Below are 22277 nucleotides of genomic sequence, written 5' to 3' on the forward strand. Positions count from 1 at the left end.
CAGCATTGTGACCTCAGCAATAGAACCGCAGCAATAAGACCTCAGCAATAGGACCTCAGCATTGTGACCTCAGCAATAGGACCTCAGCAATAGCACGTCAGCAATAGGACCTCAGAATTGTGAACTCTGCATTGTGACCTCAGCAATAGGACCTCAGCATTGTGACCTCAGCAATAGGGCCTCAGCAATAGGACCTCATCTTTGTGACCTCAGCAATAGGACCTCAGATTTGTGACCTCAGCAATAGGACCTCAGCAATAGCACCTAAGCAATAGGACCTCAGAATTGTGACCTCAGTAATAGGACCTCAGCAATAGGACCTCAGCATTGTGACCTCAGCAATAGCACCTCAGAAATAGGACCTCAGCATTGTGACCTCCGCAATAGGACCTCCGCAATAGGACCTCAGCAATAGGACCTCAGCATTGTGACCTCTGCATTTTGACCTCGGCATTGTGACCTCAGAAATAGGACCTCAGCATTGTGACATCAGCAATAGGACCTGAGCAATAGGACCTCAGCAATAGGACATCAGCAATAGGACCTCAGCATTGTGACCTCAGCATTTTGACCTCAGCAATAGGACCTCAGCAATAGGACATCAGCAATAAGAACTCAGCAATAGGACCTCAGCAATAAGACCTCAGCAATAGGATCTCAGCAATAGGACTTCAGAATTGTGACCTCAGCAATAGGACCTCAGCATTGTGACCTCAGCAATAGGACCTCAGCAATAGCACGTCAGCAATAGGACCTCAGAATTGTGAACTCTGCATTGTGACCTCAGCAATAGGACCTCAACATTGTGACCTCAGCAATAGGGCCTCAGCAATAGGACCTCATCTTTGTGACCTCAGCAATAGGACCTCAGCAATAGGACCTCAGATTTGTGACCTCAGCAATAGGACCTCAGCAATAGCACCTAAGCAATAGGACCTCAGAATTGTGACCTCAGCAAGAGGACCTCAGCAATAGGACCTCAGCATTGTGACATCAGCAATAGGACCTCAGAAATAGGACCTCAGCATTGTGACCTCGGCAATAGGACCTCAGCATTGTGACCTCAGTACTAGGACCTCAGCAATAGGACCTCAGCAATAGAACCTCAGCAATAAGATCTCAGGAATAGGACCTCAGCATTGTGACCTCAGCAATAGGACCTCAGCAATAGCACGTCAGCAATAGGACCTCAGCAATAGGACCTCAGCTTTGTGACCTCAGTAATAGGACCTCAGCATTTTGACGTCAGCATTGTGACGTCAGCATTGTGACCTCAGCAATAGGACCTCAGCAATAGGACCTCAGCATTGTGATCTCAGCAATAGGACCTCAGCAATAGGACCTCAGCAATAGAACCGCAGCAATAAGACCTCAGCAATAGGACCTCAGCATTGTGACCTCAGCAATAGGACCTCAGCAATAGCACGTCAGCAATAGGACCTCAGAATTGTGAACTCTGCATTGTGACCTCAGCAATAGGACCTCAGCATTGTGACCTCAGCAATAGGGCCTCAGCAATAGGACCTCATCTTCGTGACCTCAGCAGTAGGACCTCAGATTTGTGACCTCAGCAATAGGACCTCAGCAATAGCACCTAAGCAATAGGACCTCAGAATTGTGACCTCAGTAATAGGACCTCAGCAATAGGACCTCAGCATTTTGACCTCAGCAATAGGACCTCAGCATTATGACCTCTGCATTGTGACCTCGGCATTGTGACCTCAGAAATAGGACCTCAGCATTGTGACATCAGCAATAGGACCTGAGCAATAGGACCTCAGCAATAGGACATCAGCAATAGGACCTCAGCATTGTGACCTCAGCATTTTGACCTCAGCAATAGGACCTCAGCAATAGGACCTCAGCAATAAGAACTCAGCAATAGGACCTCAGCAATAAGACCTCAGCAATAGGATCTCAGCAATAGGACTTCAGCATTGTGACCTCAGCAAAAGGACCTCAGCATTGTGACCTAAGCAATAGGACCTCGGCGTTTTGACCTCAGCAATAGTACCTCAGGAATAGGACCTCAGCAATAGGACCTCAGCAATAGGACCTCAGCAATAGGACCTCAGAATTGTGACCTCAGCATTGTGACCTCAGCATTGTGACCTCAGTAATAGGACCTCAGCAATAGGACCTCAGTAATAGGACCTCAGCAATAGGACCTCAGAATTGTGACCTCAGCATTGTGACCTCAGCATTGTGACCTCAGCATTGTAACCTCAGCAATAGGACCTCAGCAATAGGACCTCAGCAATAGGACGTCAGCATTCTGACCTCAGTAAAAGGTCCTCAGCAATAGGACCTCAGCAATAGGACCGCAGCAATAAGACCTCAGCAATAGGACCTCAGCATTGTGACCTCAGCAATAGGACCTCAGCAATAGCACGTCAGAAATAGGACCTCAGCAATAGGACCTCAGCATTGTGACCTCAGCAATAGGGCCTCAGCAATAGGACCTCATCTTTGTGACCTCAGCAATAGGACCTCAGCAATAGGACCTCAGATTTGTGACCTCAGCAATAGGACCTCAGCAATAGCACCTAAGCAATAGGACCTCAGAATTGTGACCTCAGCAATAGGACCTCAGCAATAGGACCTCAGCATTGTGACCTCAGCAATAGGACCTCAGAAATAGGACCTCAGCATTGTGACCTCGGCAATAGGACCTCAGCATTGTGACCTCAGCAATAGGACCTGAGCAATAGGACCTCAGCAATAGGACCTCAGCAATAGGACCTCAGCAATAGGACCTCAGGAATAGGACCTCAGCATTGTGACCTCAGTACTAGGACCTCAGCAATAGGACCTCAGCAATAGAACCTCAGCAATAAGATCTCAGGAATAGGACCTCAGCATTGTGACCTCAGCAATAGGACCTCAGCAATAGCACGTCAGCAATAGGACCTCAGCAATAAGACCTCAGCATTGTGACCTCAGCAATAGGACCTCAGCATTGTGACGTCAGCATTGTGACGTCAGCATTGTGACCTCAGCAATAGGACCTCAGCTATAGGACCTCAGCATTGTGATCTCAGCAATAGGACCTCAGCAATAGGACCTCAGCAATAGGACCGCAGCAATAAGACCTCAGCAATAGGACCTCAGCATTGTGACCTCAGCAATAGGACCTCAGCAATAGCACGTCAGAAATAGGACCTCAGCAATAGGACCTCAGCATTGTGACCTCAGCAATAGGGCCTCAGCAATAGGACCTCATCTTTGTGACCTCAGCAATAGGACCTCAGCAATAGGACCTCAGATTTGTGACCTCAGCAATAGGACCTCAGCAATAGCACCTAAGCAATAGGACCTCAGAATTGTGACCTCAGCAATAGGACCTCAGCAATAGGACCTCAGCATTGTGACCTCAGCAATAGGACCTCAGAAATAGGACCTCAGAATTGTGACCTCGGCAATAGGACCTCAGCATTGTGACATCAGCAATAGGACCTGAGCAATAGGACCTCAGCAATAGGACCTCAGCAATAGGACCTCAGCAATAGGACCTCAGGAATAGGACCTCAGCATTGTGACCTCAGTACTAGGACCTCAGCAATAGGACCTCAGCAATAGAACCTCAGCAATAAGATCTCAGGAATAGGACCTCAGCATTGTGACCTCAGCAATAGGACCTCAGCAATAGCACGTCAGCAATAGGACCTCAGCAATAAGACCTCAGCATTGTGACCTCAGCAATAGGACCTCAGCATTGTGACGTCAGCATTGTGACGTCAGCATTGTGACCTCAGCAATAGGACCTCAGCTATAGGACCTCAGCATTGTGATCTCAGCAATAGGACCTCAGCAATAGGACCTCAGCAATAGGACCGCAGCAATAAGACCTCAGCAATAGGACCTCAGCATTGTGACCTCAGCAATAGGACCTCAGCAATAGCACGTCAGAAATAGGACCTCAGCAATAGGACCTCAGCATTGTGACCTCAGCAATACGGCCTCAGCAATAGGACCTCATCTTTGTGACCTCAGCAATAGGACCTCAGCAATAGGACCTCAGATTTGTGACCTCAGCAATAGGACCTCAGCAATAGCACCTAAGCAATAGGACCTCATAATGGTGACCTCAGCAATAGGACCTCAGCAATAGGACCTCAGCATTGTGACCTCAGCAATAGGACCTCAGAAATAGGACCTCAGCATTGTGACCTCGGCAATAGGACCTCAGCATTGTGACATCAGCAATAGGACCTGAGCAATAGGACCTCAGCAATAGGACCTCAGCAATAGGACCTCAGCAATTTGACCTCAGCAATAGGACCTCAGCAATAGGACCTCAGCAATAGGACCTCAGCATTGTGACCTCAGCATTGTGACCTCAGCATTGTAACCTCAGCAATAGGACCTCAGCAATAGGTCCTCAGCAATAGGACGTCAGCATTCTGACCTCAGTAAAAGGACCTCAGCAAGAAGACATCAGCAATATGACCTCAGCATTGTGACATTAGCAATAAGACCTCAGCATTGTGACCTCAGCAATAGGACCTCAGCATTGTGATCTCAGCAATAGGACCTCAGCAATAGGACCTCAGCAATAGGACCTCAGCATTGTGACCTCAGCATTGTGACCTCAGGAGTAGGACCTCAGCATTGTGACCTCAGCATTGTGACCTCAGCAATAGGACCTCAGCAATACGAACTCAGCAATCGTACCTCAGCAATAGGACATCAGCATTGTGACCTCAGCAATAGGACATCAGCAATAGGACCTCAGCATTGTGACCTCAGCAATAGTGCCTCAGCAATAAGACCTCAGCATTGTGACCTCAGCAATAGGACCTCAGCAATAGAACCTCAGCATTGTGACCTCAGCAATAGGACCTCAGCAATAGGACCTCAGCAATAGGGCCTCAGCAATAGGGCCTCAGCAATAGGGCCTCATCTTTGTGACCTCAGCAATAGGACCTCAGCAATAGGACCTCCGCATTGTGACCTCAGCAATAGGACATCAGCAATAAGACCTCAGCATTGTGACCTCAGTAATAGGACCTCAGCATTGTGACCTCAGCAATAGGACATCAGCAATAGGACCTCAGCATTGTGACCTCAGCATTGTGACCTCAGCAATAGGACGTCAGAATTGTGACCTCAGCAATAGGACCTCAGCAATAGGACCTCAGCAATACGACCTCAGCAATAGGACCTCAGCATTGTGACCTCAGCAATAGGACCTCAGCAATAGGACCTCAGCAATAGGACCTCAGCAATAGGACCTCAGCATTGTGACCTCAGCATTGTGACCTCAGGAGTAGGACCTCAGCATTGTGACCTCAGCATTGTGACCTCAGCAATAGGACCTCAGCAATACGAACTCAGCAATCGTACCTCAGCAATAGGACATCAGCATTGTGACCTCAGCAATAGGACATCAGCAATAGGACCTCAGCATTGTGACCTCAGCAATAGTGCCTCAGCAATAAGACCTCAGCATTGTGACCTCAGCAATAGGACCTCAGCAATAGAACCTCAGCATTGTGACCTCAGCAATAGGACCTCAGCAATAGGACCTCAGCAATAGGGCCTCAGCAATAGGGCCTCAGCAATAGGGCCTCATCTTTGTGACCTCAGCAATAGGACCTCAGCAATAGGACCTCCGCATTGTGACCTCAGCAATAGGACATCAGCAATAAGACCTCAGCATTGTGACCTCAGTAATAGGACCTCAGCATTGTGACCTCAGCAATAGGACATCAGCAATAGGACCTCAGCATTGTGACCTCAGCATTGTGACCTCAGCAATAGGACGTCAGAATTGTGACCTCAGCAATAGGACCTCAGCAATAGGACCTCAGCAATACGACCTCAGCAATAGGACCTCAGCATTGTGACCTCAGCAATAGGACCTCAGCAATAGGACCTCAGCAATAGGACCTCAGCATTGTGACCTCAGCATTAGGACATCAGCAATAGGACCTCAGCAATAGGACCTCAGCATTTAGACCACAGCAATAGAACCTCAGCAATACGACCTCAGCAATAGGACCTCAGCATTGTGATCTCAGCATTGTGACCTCAGCAATAGGACCTCAGAAATAGCACCTCAGCATTGTGACCTCAGCAATAGGACCTCAGCATTGTGACCTCATTAATAAGACCACAGCATTGTGACCTCAGCAATAGGACCTAAGCATTGTGACCTCAGTAATAGGACCTCAGCAATAGGACCTCAGCAATAGGACCTCAGGAATAGGACCTCAGCATTGTGACCTCAGTACTAGGACCTCAGCAATAGGACCTCAGCAATAGAACCTCAGCAATAAGATCTCAGGAATAGGACCTCAGCATTGTGACGTCAGCAATAGGACCTCAGCAATAGCACGTCAGCAATAGGACCTCAGCAATAGGACCTCAGCATTGTGACCTCAGCAATAGGACCTCAGCATTGTGACGTCAGCATTGTGACGTCAGCATTGTGACCTCAGCAATAGGACCTCAGCAATAGGACCTCAGCATTGTGATCTCAGCAATAGGACCTCAGCAATAGGACCTCAGCAAAAGGACCGCAGCAATAGGACCTCAGCATTGTGACCTCAGCAATATGACCTCAGCAATAGCACGTCAGAAATAGGACCTCAGCAATAGGACCTCAGCATTGTGACCTCAGCAATAGGGCCTCAGCAATAGGACCTCATCTTTGTGACCTCAGCAATAGGACCTCAGCAATAGGACCTCAGCATTGTGACCTCAGCAATAGGACCTCAGCAATAGCACCTAAGCAAATGGACCTCAGAATTGTGACCTCAGCAATAGGACCTCAGCAATAGGACCTCAGCATTGTGACCTCAGCAATAGGACCTCAGAAATAGGACCTCAGCATTCTGACCTCCGCAATAGGACCTCCGCAATAGGACCTCAGCAATAGGACCTCAGCAATAGGACCTCAGCATTGTGACCTCTGCATTGTGACCTCGGCATTGTGACCTCGGCAATAGGACCTCAGCATTGTGACATCAGCAATAGGACCTCAGCAATATCACCTAAGCAATAGGACCTCAGAATTGTGACCTCAGCAATAGGACCTCAGCAATAGGACCTCAGCATTGTGACCTCAGGAATAGGACCTCAGAAATAGGACCTCAGCATTGTGACCTCGGCAATAGGACCTCAGCATTGTGACATCAGCAATAGGACCTGAGCAATAGGACCTCAGCAATAGGACCTCAGCAATAGGACCTCAGCAATAGGACCTCAGGAATAGGACCTCAGCATTGTGACCTCAGTACTAGGACCTCAGCAATAGGACCACAGCAATAGAACCTCAGCAATAAGATCTCAGGAATAGGACCTCAGCATTGTGACCTCAGCAATAGGACCTCAGCAATACGAACTCAGCAATCGTACCTCAGCAATAGGACATCAGCATTGTGACCTCAGCAATAGGACATCAGCAATAGGACCTCAGCATTGTGACCTCAGCAATAGTGCCTCAGCAATAAGACCTCAGCATTGTGACCTCAGCAATAGGACCTCAGCAATAGAACCTCAGCATTGTGACCTCAGCAATAGGACCTCAGCAATAGGACCTCAGCAATAGGGCCTCAGCAATAGGGCCTCAGCAATAGGGCCTCATCTTTGTGACCTCAGCAATAGGACCTCAGCAATAGGACCTCCGCATTGTGACCTCAGCAATAGGACATCAGCAATAAGACCTCAGCATTGTGACCTCAGTAATAGGACCTCAGCATTGTGACCTCAGCAATAGGACATCAGCAATAGGACCTCAGCATTGTGACCTCAGCATTGTGACCTCAGCAATAGGACGTCAGAATTGTGACCTCAGCAATAGGACCTCAGCAATAGGACCTCAGCAATACGACCTCAGCAATAGGACCTCAGCATTGTGACCTCAGCAATAGGACCTCAGCAATAGGACCTCAGCAATAGGACCTCAGCATTGTGACCTCAGCATTAGGACATCAGCAATAGGACCTCAGCAATAGGACCTCAGCATTTAGACCACAGCAATAGAACCTCAGCAATACGACCTCAGCAATAGGACCTCAGCATTGTGATCTCAGCATTGTGACCTCAGCAATAGGACCTCAGAAATAGCACCTCAGCATTGTGACCTCAGCAATAGGACCTCAGCATTGTGACCTCATTAATAAGACCACAGCATTGTGACCTCAGCAATAGGACCTAAGCATTGTGACCTCAGTAATAGGACCTCAGCAATAGGACCTCAGCAATAGGACCTCAGGAATAGGACCTCAGCATTGTGACCTCAGTACTAGGACCTCAGCAATAGGACCTCAGCAATAGAACCTCAGCAATAAGATCTCAGGAATAGGACCTCAGCATTGTGACGTCAGCAATAGGACCTCAGCAATAGCACGTCAGCAATAGGACCTCAGCAATAGGACCTCAGCATTGTGACCTCAGCAATAGGACCTCAGCATTGTGACGTCAGCATTGTGACGTCAGCATTGTGACCTCAGCAATAGGACCTCAGCAATAGGACCTCAGCATTGTGATCTCAGCAATAGGACCTCAGCAATAGGACCTCAGCAAAAGGACCGCAGCAATAGGACCTCAGCATTGTGACCTCAGCAATAGGACCTCAGCAATAGCACGTCAGAAATAGGACCTCAGCAATAGGACCTCAGCATTGTGACCTCAGCAATAGGGCCTCAGCAATAGGACCTCATCTTTGTGACCTCAGCAATAGGACCTCAGCAATAGGACCTCAGCATTGTGACCTCAGCAATAGGACCTCAGCAATAGCACCTAAGCAAATGGACCTCAGAATTGTGACCTCAGCAATAGGACCTCAGCAATAGGACCTCAGCATTGTGACCTCAGCAATAGGACCTCAGAAATAGGACCTCAGCATTCTGACCTCCGCAATAGGACCTCCGCAATAGGACCTCAGCAATAGGACCTCAGCAATAGGACCTCAGCATTGTGACCTCTGCATTGTGACCTCGGCATTGTGACCTCGGCAATAGGACCTCAGCATTGTGACATCAGCAATAGGACCTCAGCAATATCACCTAAGCAATAGGACCTCAGAATTGTGACCTCAGCAATAGGACCTCAGCAATAGGACCTCAGCATTGTGACCTCAGCAATAGGACCTCAGAAATAGGACCTCAGCATTGTGACCTCGGCAATAGGACCTCAGCATTGTGACATCAGCAATAGGACCTGAGCAATAGGACCTCAGCAATAGGACCTCAGCAATAGGACCTCAGCAATAGGACCTCAGGAATAGGACCTCAGCATTGTGACCTCAGTACTAGGACCTCAGCAATAGGACCTCAGCAATAGAACCTCAGCAATAAGATCTCAGGAATAGGACCTCAGCATTGTGACCTCAGCAATAGGACCTCAGCAATAGCACGTCAGCAATAGGACCTCAGGAATAGGACCTCAGCATTGTGACCTCAGCAATAGGACCTCAGCATTGTGACGTCAGCATTGTGACGTCAGCATTGTGACCTCAGCAATAGGACCTCAGCTATAGGACCTCAGCATTGTGATCTCAGCAATAGGACCTCAGCAATAGGACCTCAGCATTGTGACCTCAGCATTGTGACCTCAGTACTAGGACCTCAGCAATAGGACCTCAGCAATAGAACCTCAGCATTGTGACCTCAGCAATAGGACCTCAGCAATAGGACCTCAGCATTGTGACCTCAGCAATAGGGCCTCAGCAATAGGACCTCAGCAATAGGACCTCAGATTTGTGACCTCAGCAATAGGACCTCAGCAATAGCACCTAAGCAATAGGACCTCAGAATTGTGACCTCAGCAATAGGACCTCAGCAATAGGACCTCAGCATTGTGACCTCAGCAATAGGACCTCAGAAATAGGACCTCAGCATTGTGACCTCGGCAATAGGACCTCAGCATTGTGACATCAGCAATAGGACCTGAGCAATAGGACCTCAGCAATAGGACCTCAGCAATAGGACCTCAGCAATTTGACCTCAGCAATAGGACCTCAGCAATAGGACCTCAGCATTGTGACCTCAGCAATAGGACATCAGCAATAGGACCTCAGCATTGTGACCTCAGCATTTTGACCTCAGCAATAGGACCTCAGTAATAGGACCTCAGCAATAAGAACTCAGCAATAGGACCTCAGCAATAAGACCTCAGCAATAGGATCTCAGCAAAAGGACTTCAGCATTGTGACCTCAGCAAAAGGACCTCAGCATTGTGACCTAAGCAATAGGACCTCGGCGTTTTGACCTCAGCAATAGTACCTCAGGAATAGGACCTCAGCAATAGGACCTCAGCAATAGGACCTCAGCAATAGGACCTCAGAATTGTGACCTCAGCATTGTGACCTCAGCATTGTGACCTTAGCAATAGGACCTCAGCAATAGGACCTCAGCAATAGGACCTCAGCAATAGGACCTCAGAATTGTGACCTCAGCATTGTGACCTCAGCATTGTGACCTCAGCATTGTGACCTCAGCAATAGGACCTCAGCAATAGGACCTAAGCAATAGGACCTCAGCAATAGGACGTCAGCATTCTGACCTCAGTAAAAGGACCTCAGCAATAAGACGTCAGCAATATGACCTCAGCATTGTGACATCAGCAATAAGACCTCAGCATTGTGACCTCAGCAATAGGACCTCAGCATTGTGACCTCAGCAATAGGACCTCAGCAATAGGACCTCAGCAATAGGACCTCAGCATTGTGACCTCAGCATTGTGACCTCAGGAGTAGGACCTCAGCATTGTGACCTCAGCATTGTGACCTCAGCAATAGGACCTCAGCAATACGAACTCAGCAATCGTACCTCAGCAATAGGACATCAGCATTGTGACCTCAGCAATAGGACATCAGCAATAGGACCTCAGCATTGTGACCTCAGCAATAGTGCCTCAGCAATAAGACCTCAGCATTGTGACCTCAGCAATAGGACCTCAGCAATAGAACCTCAGCATTGTGACCTCAGCAATAGGACCTCAGCAATAGGACCTCAGCAATAGGGCCTCAGCAATAGGGCCTCAGCAATAGGGCCTCATCTTTGTGACCTCAGCAATAGGACCTCAGCAATAGGACCTCCGCATTGTGACCTCAGCAATAGGACATCAGCAATAAGACCTCAGCATTGTGACCTCAGTAATAGGACCTCAGCATTGTGACCTCAGCAATAGGACATCAGCAATAGGACCTCAGCATTGTGACCTCAGCATTGTGACCTCAGCAATAGGACGTCAGAATTGTGACCTCAGCAATAGGACCTCAGCAATAGGACCTCAGCAATACGACCTCAGCAATAGGACCTCAGCATTGTGACCTCAGCAATAGGACCTCAGCAATAGGACCTCAGCAATAGGACCTCAGCATTGTGACCTCAGCATTAGGACATCAGCAATAGGACCTCAGCAATAGGACCTCAGCATTTAGACCACAGCAATAGAACCTCAGCAATACGACCTCAGCAATAGGACCTCAGCATTGTGATCTCAGCATTGTGACCTCAGCAATAGGACCTCAGAAATAGCACCTCAGCATTGTGACCTCAGCAATAGGACCTCAGCATTGTGACCTCATTAATAAGACCACAGCATTGTGACCTCAGCAATAGGACCTAAGCATTGTGACCTCAGTAATAGGACCTCAGCAATAGGACCTCAGCAATAGGACCTCAGGAATAGGACCTCAGCATTGTGACCTCAGTACTAGGACCTCAGCAATAGGACCTCAGCAATAGAACCTCAGCAATAAGATCTCAGGAATAGGACCTCAGCATTGTGACGTCAGCAATAGGACCTCAGCAATAGCACGTCAGCAATAGGACCTCAGCAATAGGACCTCAGCATTGTGACCTCAGCAATAGGACCTCAGCATTGTGACGTCAGCATTGTGACGTCAGCATTGTGACCTCAGCAATAGGACCTCAGCAATAGGACCTCAGCATTGTGATCTCAGCAATAGGACCTCAGCAATAGGACCTCAGCAATAGGACCTCAGCAATACGACCTCAGCAATAGGACCTCAGCATTGTGACCTCAGCAATAGGACCTCAGCAATAGGACCTCAGCAATAGGACCTCAGCAATAGGACCTCAGCATTGTGACCTCAGCATTGTGACCTCAGGAGTAGGACCTCAGCATTGTGACCTCAGCATTGTGACCTCAGCAATAGGACCTCAGCAATACGAACTCAGCAATCGTACCTCAGCAATAGGACATCAGCATTGTGACCTCAGCAATAGGACATCAGCAATAGGACCTCAGCATTGTGACCTCAGCAATAGTGCCTCAGCAATAAGACCTCAGCATTGTGACCTCAGCAATAGGACCTCAGCAATAGAACCTCAGCATTGTGACCTCAGCAATAGGACCTCAGCAATAGGACCTCAGCAATAGGGCCTCAGCAATAGGGCCTCAGCAATAGGGCCTCATCTTTGTGACCTCAGCAATAGGACCTCAGCAATAGGACCTCCGCATTGTGACCTCAGCAATAGGACATCAGCAATAAGACCTCAGCATTGTGACCTCAGTAATAGGACCTCAGCATTGTGACCTCAGCAATAGGACATCAGCAATAGGACCTCAGCATTGTGACCTCAGCATTGTGACCTCAGCAATAGGACGTCAGAATTGTGACCTCAGCAATAGGACCTCAGCAATAGGACCTCAGCAATACGACCTCAGCAATAGGACCTCAGCATTGTGACCTCAGCAATAGGACCTCAGCAATAGGACCTCAGCAATAGGACCTCAGCATTGTGACCTCAGCATTAGGACATCAGCAATAGGACCTCAGCAATAGGACCTCAGCATTTAGACCACAGCAATAGAACCTCAGCAATACGACCTCAGCAATAGGACCTCAGCATTGTGATCTCAGCATTGTGACCTCAGCAATAGGACCTCAGAAATAGCACCTCAGCATTGTGACCTCAGCAATAGGACCTCAGCATTGTGACCTCATTAATAAGACCACAGCATTGTGACCTCAGCAATAGGACCTAAGCATTGTGACCTCAGTAATAGGACCTCAGCAATAGGACCTCAGCAATAGGACCTCAGGAATAGGACCTCAGCATTGTGACCTCAGTACTAGGACCTCAGCAATAGGACCTCAGCAATAGAACCTCAGCAATAAGATCTCAGGAATAGGACCTCAGCATTGTGACGTCAGCAATAGGACCTCAGCAATAGCACGTCAGCAATAGGACCTCAGCAATAGGACCTCAGCATTGTGACCTCAGCAATAGGACCTCAGCATTGTGACGTCAGCATTGTGACGTCAGCATTGTGACCTCAGCAATAGGACCTCAGCAATAGGACCTCAGCATTGTGATCTCAGCAATAGGACCTCAGCAATAGGACCTCAGCAAAAGGACCGCAGCAATAGGACCTCAGCATTGTGACCTCAGCAATATGACCTCAGCAATAGCACGTCAGAAATAGGACCTCAGCAATAGGACCTCAGCATTGTGACCTCAGCAATAGGGCCTCAGCAATAGGACCTCATCTTTGTGACCTCAGCAATAGGACCTCAGCAATAGGACCTCAGCATTGTGACCTCAGCAATAGGACCTCAGCAATAGCACCTAAGCAAATGGACCTCAGAATTGTGACCTCAGCAATAGGACCTCAGCAATAGGACCTCAGCATTGTGACCTCAGCAATAGGACCTCAGAAATAGGACCTCAGCATTCTGACCTCCGCAATAGGACCTCCGCAATAGGACCTCAGCAATAGGACCTCAGCAATAGGACCTCAGCATTGTGACCTCTGCATTGTGACCTCGGCATTGTGACCTCGGCAATAGGACCTCAGCATTGTGACATCAGCAATAGGACCTCAGCAATATCACCTAAGCAATAGGACCTCAGAATTGTGACCTCAGCAATAGGACCTCAGCAATAGGACCTCAGCATTGTGACCTCAGCAATAGGACCTCAGAAATAGGACCTCAGCATTGTGACCTCGGCAATAGGACCTCAGCATTGTGACATCAGCAATAGGACCTGAGCAATAGGACCTCAGCAATAGGACCTCAGCAATAGGACCTCAGCAATAGGACCTCAGGAATAGGACCTCAGCATTGTGACCTCAGTACTAGGACCTCAGCAATAGGACCACAGCAATAGAACCTCAGCAATAAGATCTCAGGAATAGGACCTCAGCATTGTGACCTCAGCAATAGGACCTCAGCAATACGAACTCAGCAATCGTACCTCAGCAATAGGACATCAGCATTGTGACCTCAGCAATAGGACATCAGCAATAGGACCTCAGCATTGTGACCTCAGCAATAGTGCCTCAGCAATAAGACCTCAGCATTGTGACCTCAGCAATAGGACCTCAGCAATAGAACCTCAGCATTGTGACCTCAGCAATAGGACCTCAGCAATAGGACCTCAGCAATAGGGCCTCAGCAATAGGGCCTCAGCAATAGGGCCTCATCTTTGTGACCTCAGCAATAGGACCTCAGCAATAGGACCTCCGCATTGTGACCTCAGCAATAGGACATCAGCAATAAGACCTCAGCATTGTGACCTCAGTAATAGGACCTCAGCATTGTGACCTCAGCAATAGGACATCAGCAATAGGACCTCAGCATTGTGACCTCAGCATTGTGACCTCAGCAATAGGACGTCAGAATTGTGACCTCAGCAATAGGACCTCAGCAATAGGACCTCAGCAATACGACCTCAGCAATAGGACCTCAGCATTGTGACCTCAGCAATAGGACCTCAGCAATAGGACCTCAGCAATAGGACCTCAGCATTGTGACCTCAGCATTAGGACATCAGCAATAGGACCTCAGCAATAGGACCTCAGCATTTAGACCACAGCAATAGAACCTCAGCAATACGACCTCAGCAATAGGACCTCAGCATTGTGATCTCAGCATTGTGACCTCAGCAATAGGACCTCAGAAATAGCACCTCAGCATTGTGACCTCAGCAATAGGACCTCAGCATTGTGACCTCATTAATAAGACCACAGCATTGTGACCTCAGCAATAGGACCTAAGCATTGTGACCTCAGTAATAGGACCTCAGCAATAGGACCTCAGCAATAGGACCTCAGGAATAGGACCTCAGCATTGTGACCTCAGTACTAGGACCTCAGCAATAGGACCTCAGCAATAGAACCTCAGCAATAAGATCTCAGGAATAGGACCTCAGCATTGTGACGTCAGCAATAGGACCTCAGCAATAGCACGTCAGCAATAGGACCTCAGCAATAGGACCTCAGCATTGTGACCTCAGCAATAGGACCTCAGCATTGTGACGTCAGCATTGTGACGTCAGCATTGTGACCTCAGCAATAGGACCTCAGCAATAGGACCTCAGCATTGTGATCTCAGCAATAGGACCTCAGCAATAGGACCTCAGCAAAAGGACCGCAGCAATAGGACCTCAGCATTGTGACCTCAGCAATAGGACCTCAGCAATAGCACGTCAGAAATAGGACCTCAGCAATAGGACCTCAGCATTGTGACCTCAGCAATAGGGCCTCAGCAATAGGACCTCATCTTTGTGACCTCAGCAATAGGACCTCAGCAATAGGACCTCAGCATTGTGACCTCAGCAATAGGACCTCAGCAATAGCACCTAAGCAAATGGACCTCAGAATTGTGACCTCAGCAATAGGACCTCAGCAATAGGACCTCAGCATTGTGACCTCAGCAATAGGACCTCAGAAATAGGACCTCAGCATTCTGACCTCCGCAATAGGACCTCCGCAATAGGACCTCAGCAATAGGACCTCAGCAATAGGACCTCAGCATTGTGACCTCTGCATTGTGACCTCGGCATTGTGACCTCGGCAATAGGACCTCAGCATTGTGACATCAGCAATAGGACCTCAGCAATATCACCTAAGCAATAGGACCTCAGAATTGTGACCTCAGCAATAGGACCTCAGCAATAGGACCTCAGCATTGTGACCTCAGCAATAGGACCTCAGAAATAGGACCTCAGCATTGTGACCTCGGCAATAGGACCTCAGCATTGTGACATCAGCAATAGGACCTGAGCAATAGGACCTCAGCAATAGGACCTCAGCAATAGGACCTCAGCAATAGGACCTCAGGAATAGGACCTCAGCATTGTGACCTCAGTACTAGGACCTCAGCAATAGGACCTCAGCAATAGAACCTCAGCAATAAGATCTCAGGAATAGGACCTCAGCATTGTGACCTCAGCAATAGGACCTCAGCAATAGCACGTCAGCAATAGGACCTCAGGAATAGGACCTCAGCATTGTGACCTCAGCAATAGGACCTCAGCATTGTGACGTCAGCATTGTGACGTCAGCATTGTGACCTCAGCAATAGGACCTCAGCTATAGGACCTCAGCATTGTGATCTCAGCAATAGGACCTCAGCAATAGGACCTCAGCATTGTGACCTCAGCATTGTGACCTCAGTACTAGGACCTCAGCAATAGGACCTCAGCAATAGAACCTCAGCATTGTGACCTCAGCAATAGGACCTCAGCAATAGGACCTCAGCATTGTGACCTCAGCAATAGGGCCTCAGCAATAGGACCTCAGCAATAGGACCTCAGATTTGTGACCTCAGCAATAGGACCTCAGCAATAGCACCTAAGCAATAGGACCTCAGAATTGTGACCTCAGCAATAGGACCTCAGCAATAGGACCTCAGCATTGTGACCTCAGCAATAGGACCTCAGAAATAGGACCTCAGCATTGTGACCTCGGCAATAGGACCTCAGCATTGTGACATCAGCAATAGGACCTGAGCAATAGGACCTCAGCAATAGGACCTCAGCAATAGGACCTCAGCAATTTGACCTCAGCAATAGGACCTCAGCAATAGGACCTCAGCATTGTGACCTCAGCAATAGGACATCAGCAATAGGACCTCAGCATTGTGACCTCAGCATTTTGACCTCAGCAATAGGACCTCAGTAATAGGACCTCAGCAATAAGAACTCAGCAATAGGACCTCAGCAATAAGACCTCAGCAATAGGATCTCAGCAAAAGGACTTCAGCATTGTGACCTCAGCAAAAGGACCTCAGCATTGTGACCTAAGCAATAGGACCTCGGCGTTTTGACCTCAGCAATAGTACCTCAGGAATAGGACCTCAGCAATAGGACCTCAGCAATAGGACCTCAGCAATAGGACCTCAGAATTGTGACCTCAGCATTGTGACCTCAGCATTGTGACCTTAGCAATAGGACCTCAGCAATAGGACCTCAGCAATAGGACCTCAGCAATAGGACCTCAGAATTGTGACCTCAGCATTGTGACCTCAGCATTGTGACCTCAGCATTGTGACCTCAGCAATAGGACCTCAGCAATAGGACCTAAGCAATAGGACCTCAGCAATAGGACGTCAGCATTCTGACCTCAGTAAAAGGACCTCAGCAATAAGACGTCAGCAATATGACCTCAGCATTGTGACATCAGCAATAAGACCTCAGCATTGTGACCTCAGCAATAGGACCTCAGCATTGTGACCTCAGCAATAGGACCTCAGCAATAGGACCTCAGCAATAGGACCTCAGCATTGTGACCTCAGCATTGTGACCTCAGGAGTAGGACCTCAGCATTGTGACCTCAGCATTGTGACCTCAGCAATAGGACCTCAGCAATACGAACTCAGCAATCGTACCTCAGCAATAGGACATCAGCATTGTGACCTCAGCAATAGGACATCAGCAATAGGACCTCAGCATTGTGACCTCAGCAATAGTGCCTCAGCAATAAGACCTCAGCATTGTGACCTCAGCAATAGGACCTCAGCAATAGAACCTCAGCATTGTGACCTCAGCAATAGGACCTCAGCAATAGGGCCTCAGCAATAGGGCCTCAGTAATAGGGCCTCAGCAATAGGGCCTCATCTTTGTGACCTCAGCAATAGGACCTCAGCAATAGGACCTCCGCATTGTGACCTCAGCAATAGGACATCAGCAATAGGACCTCAGCATTGTGACCTCAGCAATAGGACATCAGCAATAGGACCTCAGCATTGTGACCTCAGCATTGTGACCTCAGCAATAGGACGTCAGAATTGTGACCTCAGCAATAGGACCTCAGCAATAGGACCTCAGCATTGTGACCTCAGCAATAGGACCTCAGCAATAGGACCACAGCAATAGGACCTCAGCATTGTGACCTCAGCAATAGGACCTCAGCAATAGGACGTCAGCAATAGGACCTCAGCATTGTGACCTCAGCATTAGGACATCAGCAATAGGACCTCAGCAATAGGACCTCAGCATTTAGACCACAGCAATAGAACCTCAGCAATACGACCTCAGCAATAGGACCTCAGCATTGTGATCTCAGCATTGTGACCTCAGCAATAGGACCTCAGAAATAGCACCTCAGCATTGTGACCTCAGCAATAGGACCTCAGCATTGTGACCTCAGCAATAAGACCACAGCATTGTGACCTCAGCAATAGGACCTAAGCATTGTGACCTCAGTAATAGGACCTCAGCAATAGGACCTCAGCAATAGGACCTCAGGAATAGGACCTCAGCATTGTGACCTCAGTACTAGGACCTCAGCAATAGGACCTCAGCAATAGAACCTCAGCAATAAGATCTCAGGAATAGGACCTCAGCATTGTGACCTCAGCAATAGGACCTCAGCAACAGCACGTCAGCAATAGGACCTCAGCAATAGGACCTCAGCATTGTGACCTCAGCAATAGGACCTCAGCATTGTGACGTCAGCATTGTGACGTCAGCATTGTGACCTCAGCAATAGGACCTCAGCTATAGGACCTCAGCATTGTGATCTCAGCAATAGGACCTCAGCAATAGGACCTCAGCAATAGGACCTCAGCAATAGGACCGCAGCAATAGGACCTCAGCATTGTGACCTCAGCAATAGGACCTCAGCAATAGCACGTCAGAAATAGGACCTCAGCAATAGGACCTCAGCATTGTGACCTCAGCAATAGGGCCTCAGCAATAGGACCTCATCTTTGTGACCTCAGCAATAGGACCTCAGCAATAGGACCTCAGATTTGTGACCTCAGCAATAGGACCTCAGCAATAGCACCTAAGCAATAGGACCTCAGAATTGTGACCTCAGCAATAGGACCTCAGCAATAGGACCTCATCATTGTGACCTCAGCAATAGGACCTCAGAAATAGGACCTCAGCATTGTGACCTCCGCAATAGGACCTCCGCAATAGGACCTCAGCAATAGGACCTCAGCAATACGACCTCAGCATTGTGACCTCTGCATTGTGACCTCGGCATTGTGACCTCGGCAATAGGACCTCAGCATTGTGACATCAGCAATAGGACCTGAGCAATAGGACCTCAGCAATAGGACCTCAGCAATAGGACCTCAGCATTTTGACCTCAGCAACAGGACCTCAGCAATAGGACCTCAGAAATAAGACCTCAGCAATAGGACCTCAGCAATAAGACCTCAGCAATAGGATCTCAGCAATAGGATTTCAGCATTGTGACCACAGCAATAGGACCTCAGCATTGTGACCTAAGCAATAGGACCTCAGCATTGTGACCTCAGCAATAGGACCTCAGCAATACGAACTCAGCAATCGTACCTCAGCAAAAGGACATCAGCATTGTGACCTCAGCAATAGGACATCAGCAATAGGACCTCAGCATTGTGACCTCAGCAATAGTGCCTCAGCAATAAGACCTCAGCATTGTGACCTCAGCAATAGGACCTCAGCAATAGAACCTCAGCATTGTGACCTCAGCCATAGGACCTCAGCAATAGGACCTCAGCAATAGGGCCTCAGCAATAGGGCCTCAGCAATAGGGCCTCAGCAATAGGGCCTCATCTTTGTGACCTCAGCAATAGGACCTCAGCAATAGGACCTCAGCAATAGGACCTCCGCATTGTGACCTCAGCATTGTGACCTCAGCAATAGGACTTCAGAAATAGGACCTCAGCAATTGGACCACAGCATTGTGAACTCAGTATTAGGACCTCAGCAATAGGACCTCAGCAATAGGACCTCAGCGTTGTGACCTCAGCATTGTGACCTCAGCAATAGGACCTCAGCATTGTGACCTCAGCAATAGGACCTCAGCAATAAGACCTCAGCAGTAGGACCTCAGCAATAGGACATCAGCAATAGGACCTCAGCAATGTGACCTCAGCAATAGGACCTCAGCAATATGATCTCAGCAATAGGACCTCAGAATTGTGACCTCAGCATTGTGACCTCAGCCATAGGACCTCTGAAATAGGACCTCAGCAATAGGACCTCAGCAATAGGACCTCAGCAATAGGACGTCAGCATTGTGACCTCAGTAAAAGGCTTTCAGCAATAAGACGTCAGCAATAGAACCTCAGCATTGTGACATCAGCAATAAGACCTCAGCATTGTGACCTCAGCAATAGGACCTCCGCAATAGGACCTCAGCAATAGGACCTCAGCATTGTGACCTCAGCATTGTGACCTCAGGAATAGGACCTCAGCATTGTGACCTCAGCATTGGGACCTCAGCAATAGGACCTCAGCAATACGTACTCAGCAGTCGAACCTCAGCTATAGGACATCAGCATTGTGACCTCAGCAATAGGACATCAGCAATAGGACCTCAGCATTGTGACCTCAGCAATAGTGCCTCAGCAATAAGACCTCAGCATTGTGACCTCAGCAATAGGACCTCAGCAATAGAACCTCAGCATTGTGACCTCAGCAATAGGACCTCAGCAATAGGACCTCAGCAATAGGGCCTCAGCAATAGGGCCTCAGCAATAGGGCCTCATCTTTGTGACCTCAGCAATAGGACCTCAGCAATAGGACCTCCGCATTGTGACCTCAGCATTGTGACCTCAGCAATAGGACTTCAGCAATAGGACCTCAGCATTGTTAACTCAGTGTTAGGACCTCAGCAATAGGACCTCATCAATAGGACCTCAGCATTGTGACCTCAGCATTGTGGCCTCAGCAATAGGACCTCAGCATTGTGACCTCAGCAATAGGACCTCAGCAATAAGACCTCAGCAGTAGGACCTCAGCATTGTGGCCTCAGAAATAGGACCTCAGCAATAGGACCTCAGAATTGTGACCTCTGCATTGTGACCTCTGCATTGTGACCTCAGCAATCGGACCTCAGCAATAGGACCTCAGCAATAGGACCTCAGCAATAGGACCTCAGCAAGAGGACCTCTGCATTGTGACCTCAGCAATAAGACCTCAGCATTGTGACCTCAGCAATAGGACATCAGCATTTTGACCTCAGCAATTGACCTCAGCAATAGGACTTCAGCATTGTGACCTCAGCAACAGGACCTCAGCAATAGGACATCAGCAATAGGACCTCAGCAATAGGACCTCAGCATTGTGACCTCAGCATTGTGACCTCTGCATTGTGACCTCAGCAATAGGACCTCAGCAATAGGACCTCAGCAATAGGACCTCAGCATTGTGACCTCAGCAATAGGACCTCAGCAATAGGACCTCATCATTGTGACCTCAGCAATAGGACCTCAGCAATAGGACCTCAGAACTGTGACCTCTGCATTGTGACCTCAGCAATAGGACCTCAGCCTTGCGACCTCAGCAATAGGACCTCAGCAATAGGACCTCAGCATCGTGATCTCAGCATTGTGACCTCAGCAATAGGACCTCAGCTATAGGACATCAGCAATAGGACCTAAGCATTGAGACCTCAGCATTTTGACCTCAGCAATAGGACCTCAGCAATAGGACCTCAGCATTGTGACCTCAGCCTTGTGACCTCAACAATTGGACCTCAGAATTTGCACCTCAGCATTGTGACCTCAGCAATAGGTCCTCAGCATTGTGACCTCAGCAATAAGACCTCAGCATTGTGACCTCAGCAATAGGACCTCAGCAATAGGACCTCAGCATTGTGACCTCAGCATTGTGACCTCAGTACTAGGACCTCAGCAATAGGACCTCAGCATTGTGACCTCAGCATTGTGACCTCAGAAATAGGACCTCAGCAATAGGACCTCAGCAATAAGAACTCAGCCTTGTGACCGCAGCAATAGGACCTCAGCAATAGGACCTCTGCAATAGGACCTCAGCATTGTGACCTCAGCAATAGGACCTAAGCATTTTGACCTCAGCAATAGGACCTCAGCATTGTGACCTCAGCAATAGGACATCAGCAATAGGACCTCAGCATTTTGACCTCAGCATTGTGACCTCAGCAATAGGACGTCAGCATTTCGACCTCAGCAATAGGACCTCAGCAATAGGACCTCAGCAATAGGACCTAAGCTTTGTGACCTCAGGAATAGGACCTCAGCAATAGGACCTCAGCATTGTGACCTCAGCATTGTGACCTCTGCAATAGGACCTCAGAAATAGCACCTCAAC

The sequence above is a fragment of the Anas platyrhynchos genome, chromosome 18 (genome assembly GCF_047663525.1).
Source record: "Anas platyrhynchos isolate ZD024472 breed Pekin duck chromosome 18, IASCAAS_PekinDuck_T2T, whole genome shotgun sequence".
Taxonomy (NCBI): Eukaryota; Metazoa; Chordata; class Aves; order Anseriformes; family Anatidae; genus Anas; species Anas platyrhynchos.